Source organism: Somniosus microcephalus, chromosome 7 (genome assembly GCF_052327205.1).
Source record: "Somniosus microcephalus isolate GS21.2 chromosome 7, FLI_Smic_1.0, whole genome shotgun sequence".
Classification (NCBI taxonomy): domain Eukaryota; kingdom Metazoa; phylum Chordata; class Chondrichthyes; order Squaliformes; family Somniosidae; genus Somniosus; species Somniosus microcephalus.
This window is the reverse complement of record NC_140993.1, coordinates 172,550,292-172,577,552: the sequence shown is the minus strand read 5'-3', so window position 1 is coordinate 172,577,552 and position 27,261 is coordinate 172,550,292. Positions and strand designations below refer to the sequence as shown.

General features: G+C 43.6%; 1 protein-coding gene across 3 annotated transcripts in view; it reads right to left on the bottom strand.

Annotated features, from left to right (window-relative positions):
- Positions 1–24,720, bottom strand: part of pkia (cAMP-dependent protein kinase inhibitor alpha) — a 181,947-nt gene extending 157,227 nt beyond the window's left edge. For 2 of the 3 annotated variants that reach the window (XM_085993207.1, XM_085993208.1), the window contains exon 1: positions 24,563–24,720. The gene's annotated coding sequence lies outside the window, so the exon portion shown is untranslated. The remainder of the gene's footprint in view (positions 1–24,562) is intronic. The other variant, XM_085993206.1, reaches the window with a different exon arrangement.
- Between the last annotated feature and the right edge of the window lie 2,541 nt (positions 24,721–27,261).

The following is a 27,261-nucleotide window of genomic DNA, read 5'->3' as shown; positions in this document are numbered from 1 at the left end:
AACAACAAAAGTCGATTTATAGATTCAGTCTTTGGGGCGGCTTCCTGACCCTTTCGGGATAGTACCTTTCCAGAGGTTCTTGTTCTTGGTGCAGAGGCGATTCTGACCCCTTTTCATCGGGTAGTTCATCGGGTTCCACTGCTACTGGGTCTGAAGTAGATGCTACCGATATGTCGGGTTCATCCCCAGGTACTCGAGACATGGGGTTGACGTGTTCCTGTGATGCTAAGATCTGATCGACGTGGCGTCTCACAATGTTCTCCCCGACATCCACCGTGTACATTAATGGCCCCTGCCTTGTACATATCGTTCCGGGTTGTCATTTCTCTGTTCGATAGTCACGGGCCAAGACTGGTTGCCCTACATTGAAGCTCCTTGTCGGCTTCTCATTGATGTGCTGGAATTGTTTGTCCTCCACATTTCTTCGCACATTTGGTCTGAGCAAGTCCAGACGAGATCTCAACCTTCGGTTAAAGAACATCATGGCCGGGGTCTGGTTGGTAACTCCATGTGTCGCGTTTCGGTAGGCTAATAAAAAATTGTCCATCTTATGCTGTAGTGGAATTTCATCGTCGCACATGGCCTTTATCGCCTTCTTAAAGGTTTGTACGAACCTCTCAGCCAATCCATTTGTGGCTGGATGATACGGGGCGGATGTGTAATGCCTTACCCCATTCCTTCTCATAAATTTTTGAAACTCTTCGGACACAAACTGTGGTCCATTATCAGAGCAAATCTGCTCTGGCAAACCGTTTCTGGCAAATATGGTCCGTAGGACTGCAATCGTTTTCTCTGTAGTGGTTGAGGACATTTTTATCACCTCAGGCCATTTCGAGTGAGCATCCACTGCTGTTAAGAACATGGAGTCCATGAATGGACCAGCGAAATCAATATGCACCCGTTGCCATGGAGAGGAGGGCCACTCCCATGGGTGTAGAGGGGCATGTGGTGGTGCATTTTGGACCTTCTGGCATCCTAAGCAGCTCTTAGTTAGGTCTTCGATTTGTTGATCAATTCCCGGCCACCACACAAGTCCTAGCAAGGCTTTTCATTTTCACTCCCCCCAGATGACCTTCATGCAGCTCATTTAGCACTCTCTCCCTTAACTTGGGTGGAATCACCACTCTGGATCCACACATCACTGTCCCCTGGCATACTGACAGCTGTTCTCTTCTGGATGAGAATGCTGGCAACAGTGAGTCGCCATGTGTTGGCCATCCCCTCACCGTCAATTCATATACCCGCGACAGCGTCGGATCATTGCGGGTCTCCTTCTCTATACCCGCGTTTGTTACTGGCAATCGTTCAATTATTGACGAATAAAATATCTCGATAGGGTCCACTGCTGGTGCTCACTCCACAGTAGGCAGTGGCAGGCACGATAGCCCATCAGCGTTCCCATGCTGTTTCGTGCCTTTATATTCTATTTCATATTGATTCGCCCCTAGAAACAGGGACCATCTTTGTAACCGCTGTGCAGTCATCACTGGAACGCCCTTCTAAGGATTAAAGATGGAGACAAGTGGTTGGTGGTCAGTCAGCAAGGTGAACTTCTGCCTATGCAGATCATGGTTGAATTTTTTTACTCCCCATACTAGGCCGAGGGCCTCCCCGTCAATCTGGGCGTAGTTGCGCTTGGCTGAGGTTAGTGACCGAGACGCAAAGGCTACTGGCCTCTCCAACCCGTCTGGGAATTTGTGTGACAGCACCGCTCCAATACCATAGGGTGATGCCTCACACGCCAACCGAATTGGTAGTGCTGGGTTGAAATGGGCCAACACCTCTTTTGATGTGATCAATTCTTTACACTTCTGGAAAGCTCGTCTACGTTCGTCATCCCACTTCCATGGTACCCCTGTTTGCAGTAGGGTGTTCAGTGGGTGTAATACCGTAGACAAATTTGGTAAGAACTTGTGGTAGTAGTTTACCAGCCCAAGGAACGACCTCAGTTGTGACACATTTTCCGGTGCTGGAGCCTTGACTACTGCCTCAATCTTGTCAGGGGACTTATGTAACTCCTCTTCATCGATGATGTGGCCACAATACGAGATCTGTTTCTGGAAAAACTCGCACTTGTGGCGATTAGCTCGTAGCCCGTACTCCTTTAATCTGGTGAGCACCTTCTCCAAGTTGGCGAGGTGATCACTGTCATTTTCACCCGTGACCAAGATGTAGTCCAAATAACACTGGGTCCCTGGAATCCCTTGCAGGACCTGATCCATCGCCCTTTGCCAGATAGCCGGAGCTGATGCTACCCCGAACACCAACCGGTTGTATTGATAGAGACCTTTATGAGTGTTGATCATAAGGTAATGTTTCGAGGCTTCTTCTACCTCCATTTGCAAGTACGCCTGGGCTAGATCAATTTTGGTGAAGCGTTTACCTCCAGATAGCGAGGCGAAAATATCCTCAATTCGTGGAAGCGGATATTGCACCGTGTGAAGGACTGGGTTCACTGTCACCTTAAAATCCCCACAGATGCGGAGCTTCTTTGGTTCCCCAGGTGTATTACTCAACGACCTCTTCATTACAGGAATGATGGGTGTAGCCCACTCGCTCCAGTCCACTTTGGACAGTACTCCTGAACGTTCCAACCCTTCCAGCTCTGCTTCAACAGCTGGTCTGATCGCATAAGGCACTGGTCTGGCCTTCAGAAACTTTGGGCTTGCATTTTCCTCTATTTTAATCATTGCTGTTATTCCTTTTAGTGTTCCTAGTCCCTCCTGGAACACTTCTTTTGCGTCAGTTAGCATTTTTGACAGTTGTCCAGGTGTGACGTCATCATCCTTTTTGGCCTCAACCTTCAGTGCCTGTATGGAATGCCAATCTAATTGTATCTTCCGGATCCATTCACGTCCTAGCAGTGGTGGTCCTCCATTTGGCAATACATATATATCCATTTTAGGTATTTCCTGGCCTTTATATGTCACTTTCACCCTTATTTTTCCTTTGGGGTAGACTTTTTGCCCCGTATACGTCTTCAAGACAATCTCTGTAGCTTTCAAGGGTATGTGTGAAAATAGCCGCTTGTAGTCTTTGATTTATGACTGTTAGGGCTGACCCTGTGTCCAATTCCATTTTCACTTGGACTCCGTCCATCTTGAGTGTAACCCAGATAGTCTGGTGATCCTCCATTTCTGTTACCTTATGTAGTTTCAGACAACCCAGCTCCTTGCTTCCGGAGTCTGTGTCACTTTTCTGTTCGTCTGAACCACTGTCCATCACCTGGTGTACCTTTTTGTACTTCTCCTGTGGAGATTTCTTACTGTTGGTTTTCTTCCCAGACCTGCAGACTCTTGCTATGTGTCCTGCTTTCCCACACTGTCTGCACACTTGGTCCTTGAACCAACAATCTTTCTGGTCATGTGTTGTTCTGCCATAGCGATAGCACTTCCCTGTTCCATAGGTCATTTCATTGGTGCCATATTCTTGCGGTCTCCGTTGTATCTCTGCAGCGCCCCTTGTGGCTGCTTCGTGTGATACTGCCATACTGAAAGCCTTGTCCAGCGTAAGATCCTTTTCTGATAGAAGCCGTTTCTGGGTTCCTTCACTTTGTAGCCCACACACAAAACTTGTCCCTTAACGTATCTGCTAGTCACGCTCCAAACTGGCAGTGTTTCGATAGCTTGTGCAGTTCCGTTCGGTACTCAGCATTGCTTTCGTCTTTGTGTTGGTTCCTTTTATGGAACTTAAATTGTTCTGCTATCAGCAGTGGTGTGGGGTTTAAGTGGTCCTGTAGGATTTCTACTATGCTTTCAAAATTCTTGTTTACCGGCTTCTCTGGGGTTATTAGATTTCACAGTAACCCATAAGTTTTTGCACCCATGGAATTTAACAGAACCAGTGCTTTATTAGCATCTGGCACTTCATTCACCCTGCAGTACACCTCAATACGTTCCACATATGTCGCCCAATCTTCGACTTCATTGTCGAACGTAGAGATACTGCCACTCTTTGGCATCCTTGGGTGTGAGTTAACTGTCAAAAATGGCGCCTCCCGCGCTTCCCCTTCTTCTCCGCTGGCACAAAATGGCGTCTCCCGTGCTTTCCTTCCTTCCCGCGCTCGCCGCCCTTCTCCGCTGCGGCTTCTAAAAATGGCATCTACCGCACTCTTCCTTCTTCTCCGCGGCTCAATGGCGTCTCCCGCGCTCCCCTTTCTTCGCCCCGCGGACCCTGTTCAGCCCGTGAGCCCTGGCTGTGCTCTGCGCATTCTTCTTTTTATATTTTTCGACACCGCTCAGTCTAGAACCCGGCTGTTTCTTTACCTTCTCTCTCTCCGGTTTGTTTTCTTTTTCTCGATGCCGCTCGGTGTTCAACCCCCGGCTGCGCCCTGCGCTCTTCACCCTCTGTCTTACCCCGTCGACACTGCTCGGCTTTCTCTCTGCCGTCAGTCGGCTCCAGCCGCCGCTGCTCGGGAAGGGTCTGCGCTGGACCTGTCGTCGGTCTCTTACTGCTCGTCGTGGCTGGGGAACCAAGCCCGGCTCTCCACAGCCTGCCCTGCGAAGTTCAATCTCTGCCTGACTGCTGGGCGGTTGCTCGTGGTCGATGCCCGTGTTCCTGGCCTTGACTATTTTTTGTTTTATGTTGCAGGTAGATTCGAATCGACACTCGTCGCCACTGTTGGATCCGTGGTTCAGTGGATATGCTATTAGAGTCATAGTCATAGAGTTATACAGCACGGATAGAGGCCCTTCGGCCCATCGTGTCCGCGCCGGCCATCAAGCCCTGTCTAATCTAATCCCATATTCCAGGATTTGGTCCGTAGCCTTGTATGCTATGGCATTTCAAGTGCTCATCCAAATGCTTCTTAAATGTTGTGAGGGTTCCAGCCTCCACAACCCTTTCAGGCAGTGAGCTCCAGGCTCCAACCACCCTCTGGGTGAAAAAGTTCTCTCTCAAATCGCCTCTAAACCTCCCGTCCTTTACCTTGAATCTATGCCCCCTAGTTATTGACCCTTCTACTAAGGGAAAAAGCTCCTTAGTATCCATCCTATCTATGCCCCTCATAATTTTGTACACCTCAATCATGTTCCCCCTCAGCCTCCTCTGCTCCAAGGAAAACAAACCCAATCTGCCCAGTCTCTCTTCATAGCTGAAGCGCTCCAGCCCTGGTAACATCCTGGTGAATCTCCTCTGCACCCTCTCCAAAGCTATCACATCCTTCCTGTAGTGTGGCGACCAGAACTGCACACAGTATTCCAGCTGTGGCCTAACCAGTGTTTTATACAGCTCCATCATAACCTCCTTGCTCTTATATTCTATGCCTCGGCTAATGAAGGCAAGTATCCCATATGCCTTTTTTACCACCTTATCCACCTGTTCCGCCGCCTTCAGGGATCTGTGTACTTGCACACCCAGATCCCTCTGACCCTCCGTCTTGCCTAGGGTCTTACCATTCATTGTGTATTCCCTTGCCTTGTTAGTCCCCCCAAAGTGCATCACCTCGCACTTTTCCGGGTTAAATTCCATTTGCCACTGTTCCGCCCATCTGACCAACCCATCTATATCGTCCTGCAGACTGAGACTACCCTCCTCGCTATTTACCACCCTACCAATTTTTGTATCATCCGCGAACTTACTGATCATACCTTTTACATTCATATCCAAGTCATTAATGTAGACCACAAACAGCAAGGGACCCAGCACCGATCCCTGTGGTACCCCACTGGCCACAGGCTTCCAGTCACAAAAACAACCTTCGACCATCACCCTCTGCCTTCTGCCACTAAGCCAGTTTTGTATCCAATGTGCCAAGGCACCCTGGATTCCATGGGCTCTTACCTTCTTGACCAGTCTCCCGTGCGGGACTTTATCGAAGGCCTTACTGAAATCCATGTATACCACATCCACTGCGTTACCCTCATCCACACACCTAGTCACCCCCTCAAAAAATTCAATCAAATTATTAAATAATCATACGGATGCTGTACATTAACAATAAACAGGTCTTTACTGGAGGAGGGTAGTCTCAAGACTGGGGGTACAGAGGCATGCGCAAAGCTTATATACCGGTGTGGTCACTGCCGGTACTACAGTATACAGGAGCTGTAAAAGTAGTTCGGACTTAAAGGCACATACACTACAAAGACCAAGGGCCCTTCCTGTGTGTTGTCAGTTGTTTTCATAGCATCACAGTGATGGGGAGTGTGAGGGCTGCATAGTTGAATAGTTAGGTGAATGTGACCATAGAGAGAGAGGGAATGGATAAGGGTGCATGGATGTCAGTGTCAAGTGGGATGTGGAGGAAGAGATTGCTAAAGCTGAGTGCTGGTGAAGAAAGGCAATGGGGATCAGATTGACAGGGATGGGAAATTCATACTCACTTTTCCAGTGCGCAGAAGGTCATGAAATCTCTTCCTGCATTGAATCCAGGTTCTGCGGGTTACTGATAATGGACCAGAAATTCTGGTCGGGGGCTTCCCGCGGATGTAAGCCCCTGACCTGCACTTACCTTGCGCGCCGGCCGTTGTGCTGTGGGCCCGCGTGGAATTCCGATCCGGGGCCTGGTCCAGCTGCCGGCGCGCAGTGCTTGCGTATCCCAGGGGCGCAGTTAGTTTGAAGCGGCCCCTAGGATCACGTGGGCCATGGGGAGCCAATCGGAGCAGGGAATGCTCCATTCATAAGATTGACAGGAAGGGCTGTCAAAACTTATAAATACTACGGGCCCCAAAACATCACTAATTCTTCAAATAAATTTTTTAAAATCACATTTTTTAAATAAACTAAATTACATGAAATAACTATTTTAAACAATAATTTAAAGTTTTGAAAAAAATAATTTTATTTTCTAACAGGGCTAAAAATAAACTTACCTTGCTTTAAAGTATTTAAAAATAATAAACCTGTGGAAAAAATGTTTTAATTTTAATTAATTCACCACTTACCTTGTAAAAAGCAGGCCTTACGCCTGCTTTTTACATTTCTAAATTCTGCAGGCTTACGTTCCCGGGAAAACCTGTAAAAAAAAAACTAAGTTCGATGCGCACGCGCAGCCTCTCCCGTGCACGCGTTCGACCTCTGAACCCCTTCGTTCAGGGGAAAGGAAGTGCCGGTTTCCCGCACATGCACAGTGCATACAGGAAACCGGCACTTCCATTGGGCTTACGGGTGAGTAACCCGTGCGTACTCACCCGTGGAGACCCGAATTTCTGGGCCAATGAGTTGCCCTCCTGCCACCTGGATCCATACAGCCTTGGTCTGCTGGGGAGGCTTCTTCCTCCCTGAAGAAGGGAAGAGCACCTCTTTATGAGCTCTTGCTCCCTCAACTAAAGCCTAAAAGGCAACATCATCAAACCTGGGAGCAGCCCTAGGTCTCTCGCTGGTCATTCTACCTCCAGGTCCCTCGAACATGACTGCCAAGCTTTTGGCCTTTCTGCAGAAGAAGCAAGGCTTGTTGCAGACCTTAAATGCAGCAGCAATGATGACGTCATCAGAGGCAACTTTCAGACTGGAAAAACTCATTGGCCATGGGTTCCCACACGTTGGAACTCAATTGGCCAATTAAGTTAAAATCGCATCAATCTCCCAAATCGATTTAGATTCGGGTGGATAACACGAAATGCGGATTACACGACCCCAGCCCACCCCTGAATTAAAACCCAGCCCTTCATATTCTAACATCCTTGTTGAGTGGGCTACTTACATTAATTAGCAGTCCAGCTAAGGAAAGGATTGGAAACCATATTCGAGCTATTAATGGTGCTGGAAACTAGATCTACAGCTCGTCCTCTTGAGTAAAACCAGAGCAGGTTCTAATGAATGTATCCACTGGAAGTAGCAATGCCATAAAACACCGTAAAATTGGAGCACAATTTTAACCTGGGGCAAGAGGAGAGCATGGGGCGAGTAGCAGGCTTGCCACAACACGCCAGCATGAGGCCTGGGCCATTTAGACTCCTGGGACTCACTCATCACCATACTCCAAGCCCTACTCCCACCCGCATCCAGTGAGAATAACGTGGCGATCAGGGGGCGGGGGTGGGGCAGGAGGCCGCTGCTGGGGACCCGCAAGAACAGTCCCCAGCAGTCAGATAAGTACACGGGAGGGGGTTGGGATGCAATTGTGGTTGGGGGAGGAGCCCAGGGCAGGAGAGGGTTAATGTTTCCTTGTGGGCCCTGGAGACTGGCCCCAACTAGGAAACATGAAAAAATAAAATTAAACTTACCTTCTCACCCCTTTTCTGGGCCTGCTCCTGCGTGGTTTCCCTGGCAAGAACGGCACCAGGTGATGAATGGGCAACCATGGGCAGGATTTTCATTGGGCCGTGGAGGCAGGATTGGAGGCGTGTGGGGGGTTAAAATCCTGGGGCATGAACCCATCCTGCCCCCAAACCGCCTCCATGCCAGTTTCAAAGGAGGCGGGTACCCGACCCGCACTAGGTCTCGCCTCTGAGGCGGGAAGGGGATTAGTGCCAATTAACTGCCTGTTAACAGGTAGTTAACAGGCAGTTTTTAGCCTAATCCCTATTTTCATTGGTGAAATGTGGGATTCCCAACGGCTCCAAACCATGCCAAGTTAGCGAGGCGGGCCGTTGGGATGAAGGGTTCGAGATGTTTGCTGTTCAGGTGAGTGATGGGTGCATGAGTGAAGAGGTAAGTGTGTTTGGTTTGTGTAAAGTGTTTAAAGAAGTTTTACTTACATGTACTTACCTTTACAGCCTTCCTTCCTTCAGGTCTCGGGAGTCCCTCATCTCACCGGCACAGAAAGCAGAATGGCCACGATCTGTCAAAAATTGCAGCATTCAGCTTTCTGTTCCGGGGCGATCTCTAAATCATCCTGAGAGGAAGGAATTAACCTGGAGTACAGATTGTCAGTGTTTGACAGCTTCAAACAGCTGTCGAACGCTGATATTTCATCTGTCAAAAGGTCTTGACAGATGAAATATCAATCTGTGACGTCACCTGTTGCCGGGTGGCCCTTAATTGGCCTGCTAAGCCCACTGGGCGGGCTCAACAAGGTCAATCATCAAGTTAAAATCGCGTAGTTTGGCTAGAACTCGATGGAGGCGGGACTACAACCCCCGAAAGTTGTAGTCCCGCCTCCTATCCGCCTCCTCAATGAAAATCCAGCCCCATGTGTTAAAATCTCATCAGGTCTAAATGACATCATCAGACCCCGACTTCTGCACTTCAATGATGCCCTCGCCCTACCTGGGTCAAGGGCTTCTGACGTTTGTAAGGAAGGCTGTAAAGGTAACTACATGTAAGTAAAACTTCTTTAAACACTTTACACACACCAAACACACTTACCTCTTCACTCATGCACCCATCACTCACCTGAACACCGAACATCTCGAACCCTCCAAACCCTTCATCCCGACATTTAAATACACTTGTCAAAATGGTGGAGGGCACGAGTCCAGCGTGAACAAGTTAAGTACGACATTGCTGATATTTTAACCCCTGCACACGCAACACAGTTCTCATTAGGAATGGAGGGTAAAATTGGTTGTTGGATTAGTATTGTGATTAATCCACCCCATGCCAATTCACCCTCTCTCTTTTTCTAAGCCTTAGTATCATTGACCTGCTACCAACACTCAGACTGGAAAAGGTCATATGACCAACTTACATCACAAATTTAATCTTTCAACCTAGGTAGAAGGGAAAATTCAACAACTGATGTCGAGATTGAGTGGATATTAAATATAATTTCTCTTTCAAGTGTCAAATATGAATCTATTGCCATTGTATATCAAGTTTCATATATCATTCTTTGATCCTGACAATATCTGGCATATTTATTTGAAGTCACATATGTAATACTTAAGTCTTTACAAATTGCATATTTATAAGCTTTGGTAGTCATCATAACAACAATATTAAAAGCTCCAATGTACCATAGCAACAAAATGTAAATGCAGAGTGAACAGATGATCTACAGCAGACTCCACAATTTACACATTTTAAATCAGCAGCAAATACTACCAATAAACAACAAATTGATGAATTAATTATGCAGTTAACAGTCACAAATGCTGGACACTATACACAGGAACCAACCATCAATTGTTTTTTTTTTACAAAAAAACTCTTCATATACTTGTTTTAATATTTGTGGAGTTGTAGCCACCATTTATGGTGATGGAATCTAGTATTTTGGACTAATACGTGGCACCGATGAGCATGTGTCATCTATGTACTTAAATGTAAGATTTTACTTTGTGTGTGTAATTTTTATTTAGTTGCAGCTTTTGTAATTGTTAAAATGTTTGTGCAAGAAGCTTGAGATGAGCTAAACTACTGGGTGCACTTTATGACTCATTCATCACACACTGTAGCTGTAGGTGTCTCATGCCAGGACCTTTCAAAAATAGCCCCAGTCAACATGTTGTACAATTACTTCACAAACTAGTAGCATAAAATAAAAGAACTTACAGTTTGGACAATACATGCATCTGCATTTTGAATAATTATATTTGAGTAATCTATCAAAAGTTGTGGGATTCCTTGGTACTATTTCTGTTGTAATTTCTGTGATTTTTTAATTTCAACAGAAATGGAGGTCATTCAGTTCAATGTGTCTGTGCTGGTAAGCTGTTCAACTGGAGCTATGTACTCTAATCCTATTTCCCTGCCTTTTCTCATATGCTTTGATATTCTTCCTTTTCAAATATTTATCCAATTATCTTAAAATGATATTGTCTCTGCCTCATCAGCCACTTGTGATATGCCATTCCATGTTCTCAGAATCCTCTGTGAAAAAATATTCTTTCACTTTTCCTTCTAGTTTAATTTATAATTCTGTAAGTAAATAATTCTGATAATGACAGCAATTATTGTTAAATTGACAGTTTTGCTACCTAACACCAACCTCAAAATTTCACTAACATAAAATACAATGCACCACAATTCACTTGCAGTACACGAAGATTTTGCTTTCCTTTCTTGCTTAGTGTGCCAGAAAAGATGTTTGCTAGAGTAACCAGAAATAGAATGCAAAACATCCAAACCGAAGATTGCGGGAAAAAGTCTTTAATGCCTCCAGAGCTCAATTTTGAATGTCACATTTTTCTGTCAGGATATGCTTCATCAATTTAATACGACTTCCCTCGCAGAGTTATGTAAGGATTCTGGGGTCATATACACCACCATCATTATAGATAAATAGATAGGCCAATGAACTAACACAGAACAGCAGTAGGAAAATGGAAACAGCCCAAAAGAGACACTCTTCACACAGGAGTATTAAGTGACACCAAAATATATATTGGTTACGCTCCAGAAGGATCCTTTTAACTAATCGAAGTTTGAACTCAGTGATAAAAGCCTAGGCTGGTAAACAAAATGCTAATGTTGCACGGTGCTATAAAGCTGGCAAGGTCTGGGGAGGAAACCTGATCCAACGAGGGAGAAACTCACTGATCTCAAACCCAGAGCCAGTCAGCAACAGAAGGCTGATCAGAAAAATGCTAAGCAAGACTGCTAATAGGGATAAGTGTGGCATATTTTTTATTATTTTTCTTGTACTCGAGGAGCATTCAGTAGTTAGCTGAATCAAGATAAAAATTGATTATACCTGTTATTCTGTACATGAATTTTCTGTCTGTAAAATAAAGCAGTTTAACAATTTGTATCTGGCCTCATTTCACGTGTCAACATTGGCTCAGTGGTAGCACTCTCGCCTCTGAGAAGGTTATGGGTTCAAGTACCTCTCCAGAGACTGGAGCACAAAATCTCGGCTGATAGTGCAGCTCCCCCTCAGTAGTGCACTGAAGTGTCGGCGGGGACGTCTTTCAGAGGAGACGTTAACTACAGCCCAGTCTACCCTCATAACTGGACGTAAAAGATCCCATGGCACTATTCAAAGACAAGCATGGGAGATCTCCTTGGTGTCCTGGCCAATATTTATTGTGCCACCAACATCACTAAATTAGACTGTCTGGTCATTATCTCATTGCAGCTTGTGCGACCTTGCTGTGCGCAAATTGGCTGCTGCATTTCCCTACATTACAACAGCAACTACACTTCAAAATAAGTACTTCATTGGCTGTAATGCGCTTTGGGACATCCTGAGATTGTGAAAAGCGATATATAAATGCAAGTTCTTTATGCTATTGTATATTTACATATTGGTCAGTATGGACACACTCCTGAATTCAAGATGTTCATACCACTTATGGGAGTGATTAGCACCGCTGTACTTCCAGAGAGGATATCTAATAAGGGTAAAATTTGTTTGCAATATTGGTGGATGAATATTTAATACATTTGAAGGATATTATTCTGTCTACAAATGGTTCACCATTAAAATATAGACAGAGGAATGTCAAACAAACTTTTAAACATTCATCTCCAATATCACCAACAGTAATTCTAGTCATCAGTTACTAAATAATAAGTTATTTAAAGTCCATTTTATATATAAAAATAAAATCACTAGCCATTTTAGTTAATATGGCCTAGGTATTGTTCATTTAAAATTAATCGGAATCTTGTTTATTCAGATTTAAACATGATTTTTGTCCCATACATTAGAATAAAACAGAATGGCCCAGAATTTGCAGTCCTGATGATAGCGAACTGGCAGCGTTCGTCGTCATTTCGCCTCTGAAACTGACTGCAACTTCAGGATTTAGCACATGCGCAGCCTAATGCTGAAATCCTGAAGTTGCGGCCTGTCATTCACTGCTCCTCCACAGGCTGCGATGTGGACAACCCCCCCCCCCCCAAAGCCGGAAGTGAGTGTAATCTGTCAAGTCATGGAAATGGATGAAAACTTCAGCTCTTTCGCAGTAATACCACTGTTAACTATTCCACCTCCGTAACATCGCCTGTCTCTGCCTCAGCTCATCTGCTGCTGAAACCCTCATCCATGCCTTTGTTATCTCTAGACTTGACTATTCCAATGCACTCCTGGCTGGCCTCCCACATCCTAGCCTATGTAAACTTGAGGTCATCCAAAACTCAGCTGCCCATGCCCTAACTCGCACCAAGTTCCGTTCACCCATCACCCCTGTGCTCACTGACCTACATTGGCTCCTGGTTAAGCTGCCTAGGCCCTAAGCACTGGAACTCCCTCCCTAAACCTGTCCACCTCTCTATCTCGCTTTCCTCCTTTAAAGACGCTCCATAAAACCTACCTCTTTGACCAAGCTTTTGGTCATCTGCCCTAATATCTCCTTATGTGGCTCGGTGTCAAATTTTTGTTTGATAACACTCCTGTGAAGCGCCATGGGACGTTTTACTGTGTTAAAGGTGCTGTATACAAGTTGCTGTTGTTGTTAAATACCCCATTAAAAAAATCCCATTACGCTTTTGGATTAGGTGTAACTAGGGTTTTAACAGCATATTGACTGCTAAACAAAGGTTATGGCCCTGAAAAGCTCATTTTAATTTTGTGGTGTCAAATTTACCCATTTTAATTAAGAAACTTTAAAAAGTTTTAAACTTTAAAAAAAATCTTTGCCTTTTCCCCATGTGAGAGCCCAATCCTTGTTTTGCTCTCTCTAACATTTTTAAAAGGTTAGAATCAAAGGCGCTTACCCACTTTCTGGTTCACTGTCTGAGAATTCTGCATTTTGATTGGCTGCTTAGACAGCTTGTTGACATCACAGCAGCTCTTTGCTGGGAATCCCCATTAACTTGCATTGATTTCAATGACGCATTGGAAAAGCCGAAATTCTTGCCACCGAGATCGCGAGATCTTTATGGGAAACTTACTTTGGGGTCAGCAGCAAACGGCTTTGCTTTGCCCCTGACCACAAATTAAAGAAAGAAAGACTTGCATTTATATAGCGCCTTTCACGATCACTAGACGTCTCAAAAGTGCTTTACAACCAATGAAGTACTATTTGAAGAAGTGGAGTCACTGTTGTAATGTGGGAAACGCGGCAGCCAATTTGTGCACAGCAAGGTTCCACAAACAGCAATGTGATAATGACCAGATAATCTGTTTTTGTCATGTTGGTTGAGGGATAAATATTGGCCAGGACACCGGGGATAACTCCCCTGCTCTTCCTCGAAAGTGCCATGGGATCTTTTATGTCCACCCGAGAGAGCAGATGATGCCTCGGTTTAACGTCTCATCCGAAAGACGGCACCTCTGACAGTGCAGCGGAAACTCCCTCAGCACTGCACTGGAGTGTCAGCCTAGCTTTATGTGCTCAAGTCTCTGGAGTGGGTTAAAAAACCTTCTGATTCAGAGGCGAGTGTGCTACCAATTGAGCCACAACAGACAAACTACGGGCCATAATTATAATTCAAAATAAGTTGCTATTTTTGTACAATAAATGTATTTTGCCATTTAAAAAATTCAATAATGTGGGAATAATTGACAAATGTGAAGTTACCAGATTTTTAAATTGTGAAATTTGCGCCTTTTATTTTAAAGTACAATAAAATACCAGCAGTAATTTTAAACAAGTCTAAACAAGGGTTAAAAAGCTGACCATTTCCTTTTCATTTCAAAATGATCTTGTAAAGGGAATGAGATAACTATTCTGAAAGTGACAGTAGCAACTTTTCAATCACTTTTTGTGAACGGGACAATAGTTTTTAAATTCAAAAGCAAAATAGCACAGCTCTTGGATACCAAAGCCCCTCCAGAACCTTCTTCCTCTGACCCCATCTCTTCTTCTAATCTTACCCCTTATCATGTTTTCACTATCCCCTCTGACCTTCCCCTTTCTGACTCTGAACGATCAGTCCTCAGCAAAGGCCTCCGCTTCATCCCCTTACGCCCCCAACTCAATAAATTTTGAGCTCGGCATGACACTGAGCTCTTCCATCATCTTCGCCTCCACGCCTACTTTTCTGGCCAGGAGTCTTTCCCCTCGCACAGCAGATCCTTTCTCCCATCTTCAGAATTCTCATTCCACCTGGACCCCTCCCTCTGGCCACTTACACTCTATAGATCTTTTAATTGGGAAATGCCAGTGTTACATCGGCCGTCTCAAATTCTCTGCTCCCCTCAATCACTCCAACCTACTCTGAACTTGCAAAACGCCATTTGCTCAGATCCAACCATAACATTGTCATCAAACCTGCTAACAAGGGTGGCGCTGTGGCGAACCGACCTCTACCTTGCGGAGGCTGAACACCATCTCTCGGACACCTTCTCCTACCTCCCCCTGGACCATGACCCCACTACTGAACATCAAGCCATCGTTTCCAAGACTGTCACTGACCTCATCTCCTCTGCAGATCTTCTCTCCATGGCCGCCAGCCTCATAGTCCCCCAGCCCAGCATTGCCCGCTTCTACCTCCTTCCCAAGATGCACAAACAGGCATGGCCTGGTAGACTCATGCTTTCAGCATGTTCTTGCCCCACGGAACAGATTTCTTCCCATCTCAACTATTTTTTCAAACCTTGTCCAGTCTCTTCCCACTTATATCTGTGACTCTTCCAACGCCCTCCGCCACTTTAACAGTTTCCAGGTCCTAACCATCTATTTTTCACCATGGACATCCAATTCCTCTACACCTCCATCCCCCACCAGGACAGCCTGAGGACGCTCCGCTTCTTGTTTGAACAGAGTCCCAACAAGTCCCCATCAACCACCACCCTCCTCAGCCTGGTTGAACTTATTCTCACATTGAACAACTTCTCGTTTGACTCCACTCACTTCCTCCAAATAAGGGGTGTTGCTATGGGAACCCATATGGTTCCAAGCTATGCCTACATTTTTGTGGGATATGTGGAACATTCTTTGTTCCAGTCCTACTCCGGTCCCCTCCCTCACCTTTTTGTCCCCCCAGTACATTGATGACTGTATTGGTGCCGTTTCCTGCTCTCGCCCTGAACTAGAAAATTTCATTCACTTTGCTTCCAATTTCTACCCTTCACATGACCCATCTCGGACTCTTCCCTTCCTCGACTTCTCGGTCTCCATTTCTGGGGCTAGGCGATCAACCAATATTTACTCCCACAGCTACCTTGACTATACGTTCTCCCACCATTTCCTGTAAGGACTCTATCCCATTTTCTTCTAGTTTCTGCATCTCATCTGTTCAGATGATGGCACCTTCCCCACCAGTGCTTCCAATAGATCTTCCTTTTTCCTCAACCAAGGATTCCCCTCCACAGTGGTTGATAGAATGGACATGGTTTAGGGCCCTATTTCCCACACTTCTGCCCTCACCGCTTCCCCCCTCCTCCCAGAACCACGATAAGGTTCCCCCTGTCCTCACCTTCCACCCCACCAGCGTCCACATTCAACAGACCATCCTCCGCCATTTCTGCCACCAAACACATCTTCCCCTCTCCTCCCCTTCAGCATTACGAAAGGACTGTTTCCTTCGCAACACCCTGGTCCACTCCTCAATCACCCCCAACACCCCCTCCCACGACGCATCTCCTGCACTTGCACAAGAATGTAACATTTAAAAAAAATTAATTCCTAGGATGTGGGCGTCGCTGGCAAGGCCAGCATTTATTGCCCATCTCTAATTGCCTCATGAGAAGGTGGTGGTGTTCCCATGCGACTGCTGCATGTGGTAGAGGTCGCAGGTTTGGAAGGCGCTGTCAAAGAAGCCTAGGTGAGTTGCTGCAGTGCATCTTGTAGATGGTACACACTGCAGCCATGGTACACTGGTGGTGGAGGGAGTAAATGTTGAAGGTGGTGGATGGGGTGCCAATCAAACGGGCTGCTTTGCCCTGGATGGTGTTGAGCTTCTTGAATATTGTTGGAGCTGCACTCATCCAGGCAAGTGGAGAGTATTCCATCACACCCCTGAGTTGTGCCTTGTAGATGCTGGAAAGGCTTTGGGGAGTCAGGAGGTGAAACACTCACCACAGAATACCCAGCCTCTGACCTGCTCTTGTGGCCATAGTATTTATGTGACTGGTCCAGTTAAGTTTCTAGTCAATGGTGACCCCCAGGATGTTGATGGTGGGGGAAATCGGCGATTGTAATGCCGTTGAATATCAAGGGGTGGTTGTTAGACGCTCTTTTGTTGGCGATAGTCATTGCTTAGCACGTGAGGCTGAATATCGTCCAGGTCTTATTGCATGCGTGCCCTTTTACTTCCTCTCTTCCCACCGTCCAGGGCCCCAAACACTCCTTCCAAGTGAAACAGCGATTTACTTGTACTTCTTTCAATTTACTATGCTGTAGTTGCTGCACATAATGTGGTGTCCTCTGCATTGGGGAGACCAAATGTGATCGGAGGTGTTCCACAAAGTGGTCACCCATTCAGTCCGTAAGGGTGACCCCGAGCTTCCGGTCGCCTGAAACTTTAATTCTCCGCTCCACTTCCACTCTGACCTCTCTGTTTTCGGCCTCTACACTGTTCCAATGAAGACCAACGTAAGCTCGAGGAACAGCACCCTCATCTTCCGATTAGGCACTTTACTGCCTTCCAGACTCAACAATGAGTCCAACAACTTCAGACCAGAACCTCTGCCCCTATTTTTTCAGATGGCAGCTGTTGTTGATTCTGCCATTCCCATTTACACCTCCTCTAGACCCATCTTTTGTTCCTTTACTTGTCCCATTACCATCTCCTTTTGCCTTGCAGCATCATCCCTTTTATCCCCCTTTTAACCACTCCTGCCTTCCACCCCATCACAGACCGTCCCTTTTGTTCTTTCCTCCCCTCCCCCCTTGCCCTGCCTCTGCACCTGCTTAAAACGGGTTATATTTATAACTTTTTTCAGTTCTGACAAAAGGTCGTCAACCTTAAACGTTAACTCTGTTTCTCTCCACAGATATTGCCTGACCTGAGTATTTCCAGCAATTTCTGTTTTTATAATAGTTTTTAATTACTGTGGTAGACAGATTGAACTTGTGAGCTATATTTCAAAGGGACCTAGCTGTATGATTTAAGCGAGAATGAATGGTATTTCAGCAGTATGAAAATATGCACCCTGCAACATTTAGCTATTAAATGTGTTTTGTAATTTACATATATTTATCATGATTTCAAATGTGACAGGAATGTAATTTCCATTTGTTTCATGTGTTAAAACAGCTAGCTCTTATGTGTAAAAGCTGCATGTGATGGGTTCTGATTCCATTAAAAATCTCAATTGCATAATTGATGGTAATATTGTTATAGGAACACTGGGTATCTACATCAATGAAATTGTTTATTTTTTAAAGGAATTATAGAAGATAAAAGTAAAAGCCATTTCTGTGGTTCCTTAATTCTGTTTGGAATCCTGATGGGTGTTCAATATTTCACCTGAGGGATATTGTGGGACATGTCTTTTTTCCCCCCCAAGAAACTAAATAAAGGAGCTGAGGCAATTAGTTCTTTAAAATAGAAAATGGTTTGAATTTCCACTTAAAAAGGTACAAACATATAAACAATGACGGACAGGTAAAGACCCTCTGATCCATCGAGCCTGTCCCACACTATTGCGATACCTTGTGTATCACAATATATATTCTCCACCCCACTCGAAACCATGTGATCTCCTGGGAAAGGCAAAAATCCAGATTAAAAAACCCAGGCCAATTTGGGGGGAAAAAAATCTGGGAATTTCCTCTCCGATCCATCTAGGCGATCGAAACTAGTCCAGGAGATCAATCTGGCCCTGAATTCCCTGCAGTACCTACCTTCTGTAAGAGGTGATCTCCGCCCCAGCCAGAAACAGGTCCAGCTCTCACTTGAAGGAATTCAGCGAATCAGCATCCATCATGCAAGACAGCAGCCTGTTCCAGAGGTCCACTATTCTCTGGGAAAAGAACCACCTCTAGACATCTAGCCTAGATCTGGTCTTATACAGCTTAAAATTGTGACCCCTGGTCCTCCCTAACCTATTTAATTGGAATAAACTGTCAACTGGAACACAATCTATTCCCTTCATTATCTTATAAACCTCAATCAGACCACCCCATAGTCTTTTCAGTCCGTAAGGGTGACCCTGAGCTTCCGGTCGCCTGTCACTTTAATTCTCTGCTTCACTCCCACTCTGATCTCTCTGTCCTCGGCCTCTTACATTATTCCAATGAAGCTCAACGTAAGCTCGAGGAACAGCACCTCATCTTTCTATTAGGCACTTTACAGCCTTCTGGACTCAACATTGAGTTCAACAATTTCAGACTGTAACCCCTGCCCCCATTTTTCAGGCTGTATGATTTTGCCATCCCCATTTGCAACATTTTATCCTTCCTGCCTCCTACCTTAACACAGAATGTTCCTTCAATTCCTTCCTCCCCTCCCACCCCACCCCACCTCTGCACCTGCTTAAAATCTATTACATCAGCTTTTTCCAGTTCTGATGAAGGATCCCAGAACTGAAACGTTAACTCTTTCTCTCTCCACGGATGCTGCCTGGCCTGCTGAGTGTTTCCAGCATTTTCTGTTGTTATTTCAGATTTCCAGCATCCACAGTATTTTGCTATTGCACCTCTAAGTCTACGCTTCTCTAAAGTGTAGAGTCCCAACTCTTTTAGACTATCTTGATGACTAAGATGGTTTAAACTGGGTATTAGTCTGGTGGCCCTCCTCTGTACCCTTTCCAAAGCCTCAATATCACCCACTATGTGAGGAGACCAAAACTGGACACAGTATTCCATGTGCGGCCTGACCAAAGTCTTGTACAAGGACAAAATAGTATGCCTCGTCTTGTACTCAATTATCCTATGGATACACCCCAACACCCGATTTACTCTAGCTATCACATCACAGCATTGCTCATGTACCTTTAAAGACGTATGCACTAGAATGCTCAAATCTCTTTCTATCTCCACCTTCTTTAATGCTTTTCCCTGAAGGGTGTATGAATGTTGAGCATTTGCCCTGCCCACATGCATAACACTGAACTTATACAAGTTATACATCATTTGCCACTCATGAGTCCAATCTCCCAACACATTAAGATCCGCTCTGTATTTGTAAATTTTGTGATTTAGATTGGCAGATGCTAGAAAACTATCACAGCTTGGTGAAATGATGTTAACTCCATAGCAAAGACTAGATTTTCTCAAACCCACCAGTATATAGAACAATGGTGTTACACTCAGTTTCTAAAACTCATTTTCTTATTTAAATGGCTTGAGAAATGATAAGCGTGCCATGTCCCTTAAGATACTGCCCTGTACTTTATAGTGTTGGCTTAATATCTTTACTTCAATTGCCATTTGCGGAAGAGTTCCAAACTTCTACCACCCTTTGTGTGTAGAAGTGTTTCCTAATTTCACTCCTGTAAGTTTGGCTCTAATTTTTAAGACTGCGCCTCCAGTCCTAGACTCCCCAACCAGCAGAAATAGTTTCTCTCTATCTACCCCATCTGTTCCCCTTAATATCTTGAAAACTTCGATTAGATCACCCCTTAACCTTTTAAATTCTAGGGAATACAACCCTAATTTGTGTAATCTCTCTTCAAAACTTAACCCTTGGAAGTCCAGATATCATTCTGATAAACCTGTGCTGCACTCCCTCCAAGGCCAATATAGCCTTCCTACGGTGTGGTGCCCAGAACTGCTCACAGTACTCCAGGTGTGGTCTAACCAGGGTTTTGTATATCTGCAGCATAACTTCTACCCCCTTGTACTCTAGTCTTCTACATATAAAGGTCAGCATTCCATTAACCTTTTTGATTATTTTCTGTACCTGTTCATGACATTTTAATGATCTATGTACCAGGACCCCCAAGTCTCTTTGGACCTCCACTGTTTTTAGCTTTTCACCATTTAGAAAGTACCCTGTCCTATCATTTTTAGGTCCAAAGTGGAAAACCTCACATTTGCCTACAATGAAATCCATTTGCCACAGTTTTGCCCATTCGCTTAATCTATCAATATCCCTTTGTAATTTTATGCTTTCATCTACACTGCCTACAAAATTCCTCCATTATTTCAGTATATAATTTTACTAGAGTTAAATATTAAATCTGAGTTGCATTAGGTACAGATTTCATGTTGTAAGGGACATGGCACACTCATCAGTTCTCAAGCCATTTGAATAAGAAAATAATTTTAGAAACCCTGACTGTAACACCATTGTTCTATATACTGTTGGGTTTCAGGAAATCAAGTCTTTGATATGGAGTTAATATCATTTCACCGAGCTGCAAAACGGTTTTCTAGCATCTGCCAATCCAAATCACTAAATTTGCAAATGCATGTACATATTGATGCACTTCAGATGTTGATGTGTATTGCAGCCTTAAATGTAATGTTTTTAACTCCATGTCAAATAGGTCATCAGCAAAAGCTAATGTAGAATTATTAAATATTGTTAAGATAAAGACATAGAAGGCACTGAATCAGAAAAAGCCATTTATCCACAGACTATGTATAATTTGCCCTATTAAGACATTTGTTCAACTTACTCAGCATTCTGAGGGGGGTGACAAACATTAAAATAGTTAAAGTTTTGTAAAATTTCTTCCTGATCTTCAAAGATAGTCAAGGAAACTTCTGAGATAGTATTCAATTCTTCCTGCCCACAGTATTCAACTCTGGCCAGTTGCATGTTACAGATGACTCATCTGTCATCCCAGCAGCACAAGCAACATTGATGTCTGTGCTGTTTTTGAACATTTCATTCTATCCTGTAATCTTCTGTTCCATTCTTAGCTAAATACATACCCGAATGTTTACATTAAAAAAAAAAATTAAACAAAGAAATTACTCCTTTTATTAGTAGTCATGTATGTTTAGGAGGAGTTTCTTCCAAGCTCCGGTATCACTTGAGGCTGGTTTACATTGTACTTGAGGCTTGTAGAGTTCTACACTCCAAGCTAAATAGTTTGGTTGTATCAAAATTATTCATGTCCATCAACATGACAAAAACCTGAATCATATCTCCTTTCAGTCTTCTCTTCTCCAATGAAAAGCCAGGCTGTAAACCTCACCACTGCATAACATTAAATCCCGAGTCCAAACTCTATACAATACATGATAAGGTAGGAGCCCAAAATTGCACACTTTATTCTAAATATGGCGTAGCTAATGAGCTGCACAAGGTTAAAATAACTGCTATCAAATTATATTCAAATGTTATCAATCAATGCTTGATTAACCTTGTTGTCAACTGCTTCATATTAATTGAATACACTAAATATTACAAAATGTATTTTCTTTTTCCACTTTTACTAATATGTATCTAAGTTTCATGCTCCTTGTTTAAACATAGATTACCTTTAATGTATGCATGTTGAAATCTGTTTACCATTTTTTAGCTTTTCCTTTAAACTTTTTGAATGTATATACTTTTATATACTGGAAATACTTTTCACTTATTCATCCTCAAAAAACACTAAGCATAAATAATATTAGTAAACATACTCTTCTCCATATCACTTTAATACCTAGGGATTTAGAATAGTTCCCTATGGAACTCTAATAGTCACTGCCCAAAACTAGCCTTTAATTTATTTAGCCCTAAACTTTTTTCACCTGTCCTTTGGATGAGACATCAAATTGTGGCCTAGTTTATTTGTTCTAATGGTTCAGTTAACCATCAAGATCCCTTGACACTATTCAAAGGGGGATTCCTCCTTGTGTCCTGGCCAACATTCCTCCCTCACACTGTACCAGCAAAGACAGATTAACAGGTCATGTATCATGTTACTAGGATTTTGCAGTAGGCATCTGCCTGCATAATAGTCACTGCACTTCAAAATGTAATTCAATATACATAAACCACTTTTTCATTATACAAATGAAAGATTTTTTAAATATCTTTAAAATGTTATCAAACATGTTCTGAAAATGCAAGTAAATTAATTTACTAGATATCTGCCTATACTAATTTAACTGCCTCCACAAATAATTCCAGAAAATTTGCGAGGCTTGCCCTTTCACTTCTGAAACTACGTTGACTATTCTCTCTGGCCTCCATGATCTTAACATAAATATTAATAATATGCAATAAAAACAAGCATCTTTCCCAGTAATTAGAAAAGCTGGTCCATAATGATACATGTCTTAGAGGGTTAAATAATGAGAATAGGTTGCATAAACTTGGCTTGTATTCCCTTGAGTATAGAAGATCGAGGGTGATCTGATCGAGGTGTTTAAAATGTTAAAAAGATTCAATATGGTAGATAGAGGAACCATTTCCTCTGAAGGGAGAATCAAGAACGAGGGGACATAATCGTAAAAGTAGAACTAGACCATTTAGGAGGGAAATCAGGAAGCAATTTTCCACACATAGGCTAGTAGAAATCTGAAACTCTTTGCCCCAAAAGGCTGTGGATGCTGGGACAATTAGCGCTCAAGGCTGAAATTAATAGATTTTAGTTAGATAGATTAGAGTATTAAGGGATATGGAGCTAAGGCAGGTATGTGGAGCTAAGGTACAGATCAGCCATGATTTACCTGAATGGCAGAGCAGGCCTGAGGGGCTGAATGGCCTACTCCTGTTCATATGTTCCTATAATTCCCTGATTAACATCTCATTCCTTTTTGAAATACCTGTACTGGAGTAACATTTGATATTCTCCAGTCCTCAGGTAGAGCCCCTATATCCACGGTGCTCCTAAAGATATTAACTAAAACAAGTGAGGCTTTGATTTCTTATATTTTTTAACAAATAAAGTTTAATTATTTTGTAATGATAATATAATTAGCACTACTGTATGTGGCCTTCAATTAGATTGTTCTGGAAATAACATGGTGATTTAATCTGGGTAGTCAGCTGAGGAATATTTCTATGCATAGTGATAATCGTTTACATTCAGGAACTACTGTGTACATCTGTTTTACCATGGAGTAAACATAAAAGGAGACCAATTAGGTATTCAGCAAACTAATCACTGGTTCAAACATTTGTAGAAGACATGTGACATCTATTGGTAGCTTAACCCTGCAGCATAACTAAACAAGGATTTTATCACTCACCAGTTATGGAAGTCCATTAAATCACAAGTTATTTCCAGAACAATCCAATTGAGAGTCTTGTACAGTACCACTAACTGTATTATTGCTACATATATAGCCAGCAGGGATCATTCACATCTTAAAGATTATTTTTATTTTTTTACTGAACATTTTAAAATACAAATCAACATCATAGCAACATATGTATATATTAGGCAGAGTAGTTCCCACCAATTTGACAATTAACAGTAGTGCCAGTTGGTAGGGTTGTAACATCACTGGTGTTATACCATTGCTCCAAGCCAGAACACACATGGTATAAACCCTGTAACACTTTCAATTAGGTTTTATGTCTGGCTCACTTGGCACAATATTCTGCTTTGTGTGGCTCAATATTTCTTGTCAAGAATGACAAAACATGGCAACATCAAATGTGTTCTATCCATCTTGGTAGGTTTACACTCCTAGAAATCTGACATTACAATAAAAAGGAAATACATCCAAGGGACACACGGAAACCTTGTGACATGCAAGCGCCCAAGCTCCCCACGGTAAAGAAGCTTTTCTGTAGAGAATGCTAAAATGCCTAATCCCAGACCACTTCTTCGACACTCTTTGTGTTCTGAAACAATAGCCTGCCCACCAGATGTTTTGCTGCAAAACCACGCCTTTTATTTTTCCCCAAATTCCAATGGCATTGTCTAACGATGTCCTTTTCAAAACAGGAAATAATTACTAAATGTAAGGCAAGCACTGAATTATCCCAGTTTAATTACCGTTTAAAGTATTTGCATTCAGTTTGTGAAAGAAAAAATGTTTGTTTAAAAAAGTACAAACTCACTTACCCCTCTTTGAAACGGTTAAATAGGCATATAGATTAAACCATTCCGGATATTTTGTTGACCTAACAGTCAGCTGGTTAGATGCTCTGCTATTCCAGCTCCCTTGCCCTGTATGGTGATACCGCGAACCTGTGCTTGGCAGCTGGCTTTCTGCATGACATCATGTGGGATGCAACCACTCCTCCCAGACAGTGGGGTTTCCTCATTTCACAGAACAGAATTAAACTCTTTATCGTTGGATATCTGCAAAAGTCCCCACGGATTAGTGATAGGATCCCACTTTTAATTTGCTCTGTCTTTTTTTTCAGTTTTGTAATCGCGTATTTATGACGATGACATGCTTTTGCACATCGAAATGATTGCTCTCTTTTGCTAATGCGATCGGCCGTGTGAAATCTGTTATACTTTGTTGGAAGAATAGAGATTGGTTTCTAAGAAGGAAGAGAATGTGTGAGATAAAATCAACCAAAGGTTTCATAGACTTAATTATTAGGGAATGTTTCACTTTATTAAATACAGCTTAACGAATTAACACCTTTTTTGTCTGCTTGGCCGTTCTTCTGTGCGAACAGGACAATTTGCTAAAACTCTGGCTCAAGTTAAAATGGGCACAGATTTGTTTTCTTTTCAAACATACAGTATTATTTCCAGCATTTTCTGTTTTTATTTAATATTATTTTACAACTTTACTGCTCAGTGCCGTCCCCACAATAATGCTTTGTTAGCTGACATGTCTTGTATCTTAAAAGTAACCCTTAAATGTTATATCAGAAAGAAAAACTTGCATTTATATAGCGCCTTTCACGACCACCAGACGTCTCAAAGTACTTTACAGCCAATGAAGTACTTTTTTGAAGTGTAGTCACTGTTGTAATGTGGGAAACGCAGCATCCAATTTGCGCACAGCAAACTCCCACAAACAGCAATGTGATAATGACCAGATAATCTGTTTTTGTGATGTTAATTGAGGGATAAATATTGGTCAGGACACTGGAGATAAATTCTCTGCTCTTCTTCGAAATAGTGCCATGGAATCTTTTACATCCACCTGAGAGCAGACGTCTCGGTTTAACGTCTCATCCAAAAGACGGCACCTCCGGCAGTGCAGCACTCCCTCAGTACTAGCACTGGAATGTCAGCCTAGCTTTATGTGCTCAAGTCCCTGGAGTGGGACTATGAACCCACAACCTTCTAACTCAGAGGCAAAGTGTGCTACCAACTGAGCCACAGCTGACACTAGGTCTAGTCTAGCCAAAGTGTAGAGATAATTATTTTCTTTTGGTGGTTTGTTTTCGCCAGCTGGGATTCTGATGCTCTGAAAGCCCATCAGCATATTTAAGAATCTCCAAATTAGGCTACAAAGAAATATGCAGCACAAAATTCAGATTAAGGGCGCTGCGAGTGCCATTAGAAGTCCAAAAATGGCGTCCATGGTGAATCTCACCCGGCGGCATATTGGTGAGGGCATTAGCGAGCGTGCAGTGAATGCCCGCCAGAATGATGCAGAGCAGGCAGATCATGGCGTCAATCAGCGTGCAACTCTGATTTGATGCCAGCACTGCCATTTTGGAGCTCAATGCTCCAGCTAATGCCCTCTCTTAAACTCGCACAGCTGAACAAGCGTTCAGCAGCAGGAAGGACCACCCCAGCAGTGGTCAGTTGGTCGCACCCTTGCCTCTGAGTCAGAAGGTTGTGGGTTCAAGTCCCATTCCAGAGACTTGAGCTCAAAAATCTACGCTGACACTCCAGTGCAGTACTGAGGGAGTGCTGCACAGTCGGAGGTGCTGTCTTTTGGATGAGATGTTAAACCGAGGCCCCGTCTGCTCTCTCAGGTGGACATAAAAGCCCCTATGGCACTATTTTGAAGAAGAGCAGAGGAGTTATCCCTGGTGTCCTGGCCAATATTTATCTCTCAATCAACATAACAAAATAAGAATATCTGGTCATTATCACATTGCTGTTTGTGGGGTGTGCTGTGTGCAAATTGAATGCCGCGTTTCCTACAATAAGACAGTGACTACACTTCAAAAAGTACTTCGTTGGCTGTAAAGCGCTTTGGGCCATCCGGTGGTCACGAAAGACGCTATATAAATGCAAGTCTTTTGAGTCTTTCTTTTTACTTACAGGTTAGTTGCTGGTTGATTTCTTTTGGCTGTTGGTACATGTCTACAAGTGTTTGGTGCTTTCTATAGTTGTTTAAAGTTGCTAAAGCCTACAGGGAGTGGTGTGGCAGGTGCTGAAAGACTTTTTCCTGACTTCAAGGCTTCTGCACAAACCACTTGTTGCCAGACATTGGTGCACTATTAGGAATTCCCCTTGGAAGACAGCAAGACTTGGAGAATGAACAGAGGCCACACAGAGCAGGACAAGCTGCTGGAAGAGGGAGGAGGAGGAGAGGGAGAAGGGCTCCCAGCAGGAGGCCATATCTGTCCAGGGTGTTCAGGGAGCAATTCTCCTACCTGGATCTCAGCAAGGAACAACGTGTGAGAAATCTGTGCTTCAGTAAGGATGTCCTCCCTGAAATCTGCCACCTGCTGCAGCCACAACTGCAACAGGACAAGGACTGCATTGCCAATGGCTGTGAAGGTGACCGTGGTGATGAATTTTTACACGTCAGGTTCCTTCCAGCCTGGAACTGGATATATTGGCAACATCTCACAATTTGCCATCAAGTGTTGCGTAAGGGAGGTCACTGCCGCTTT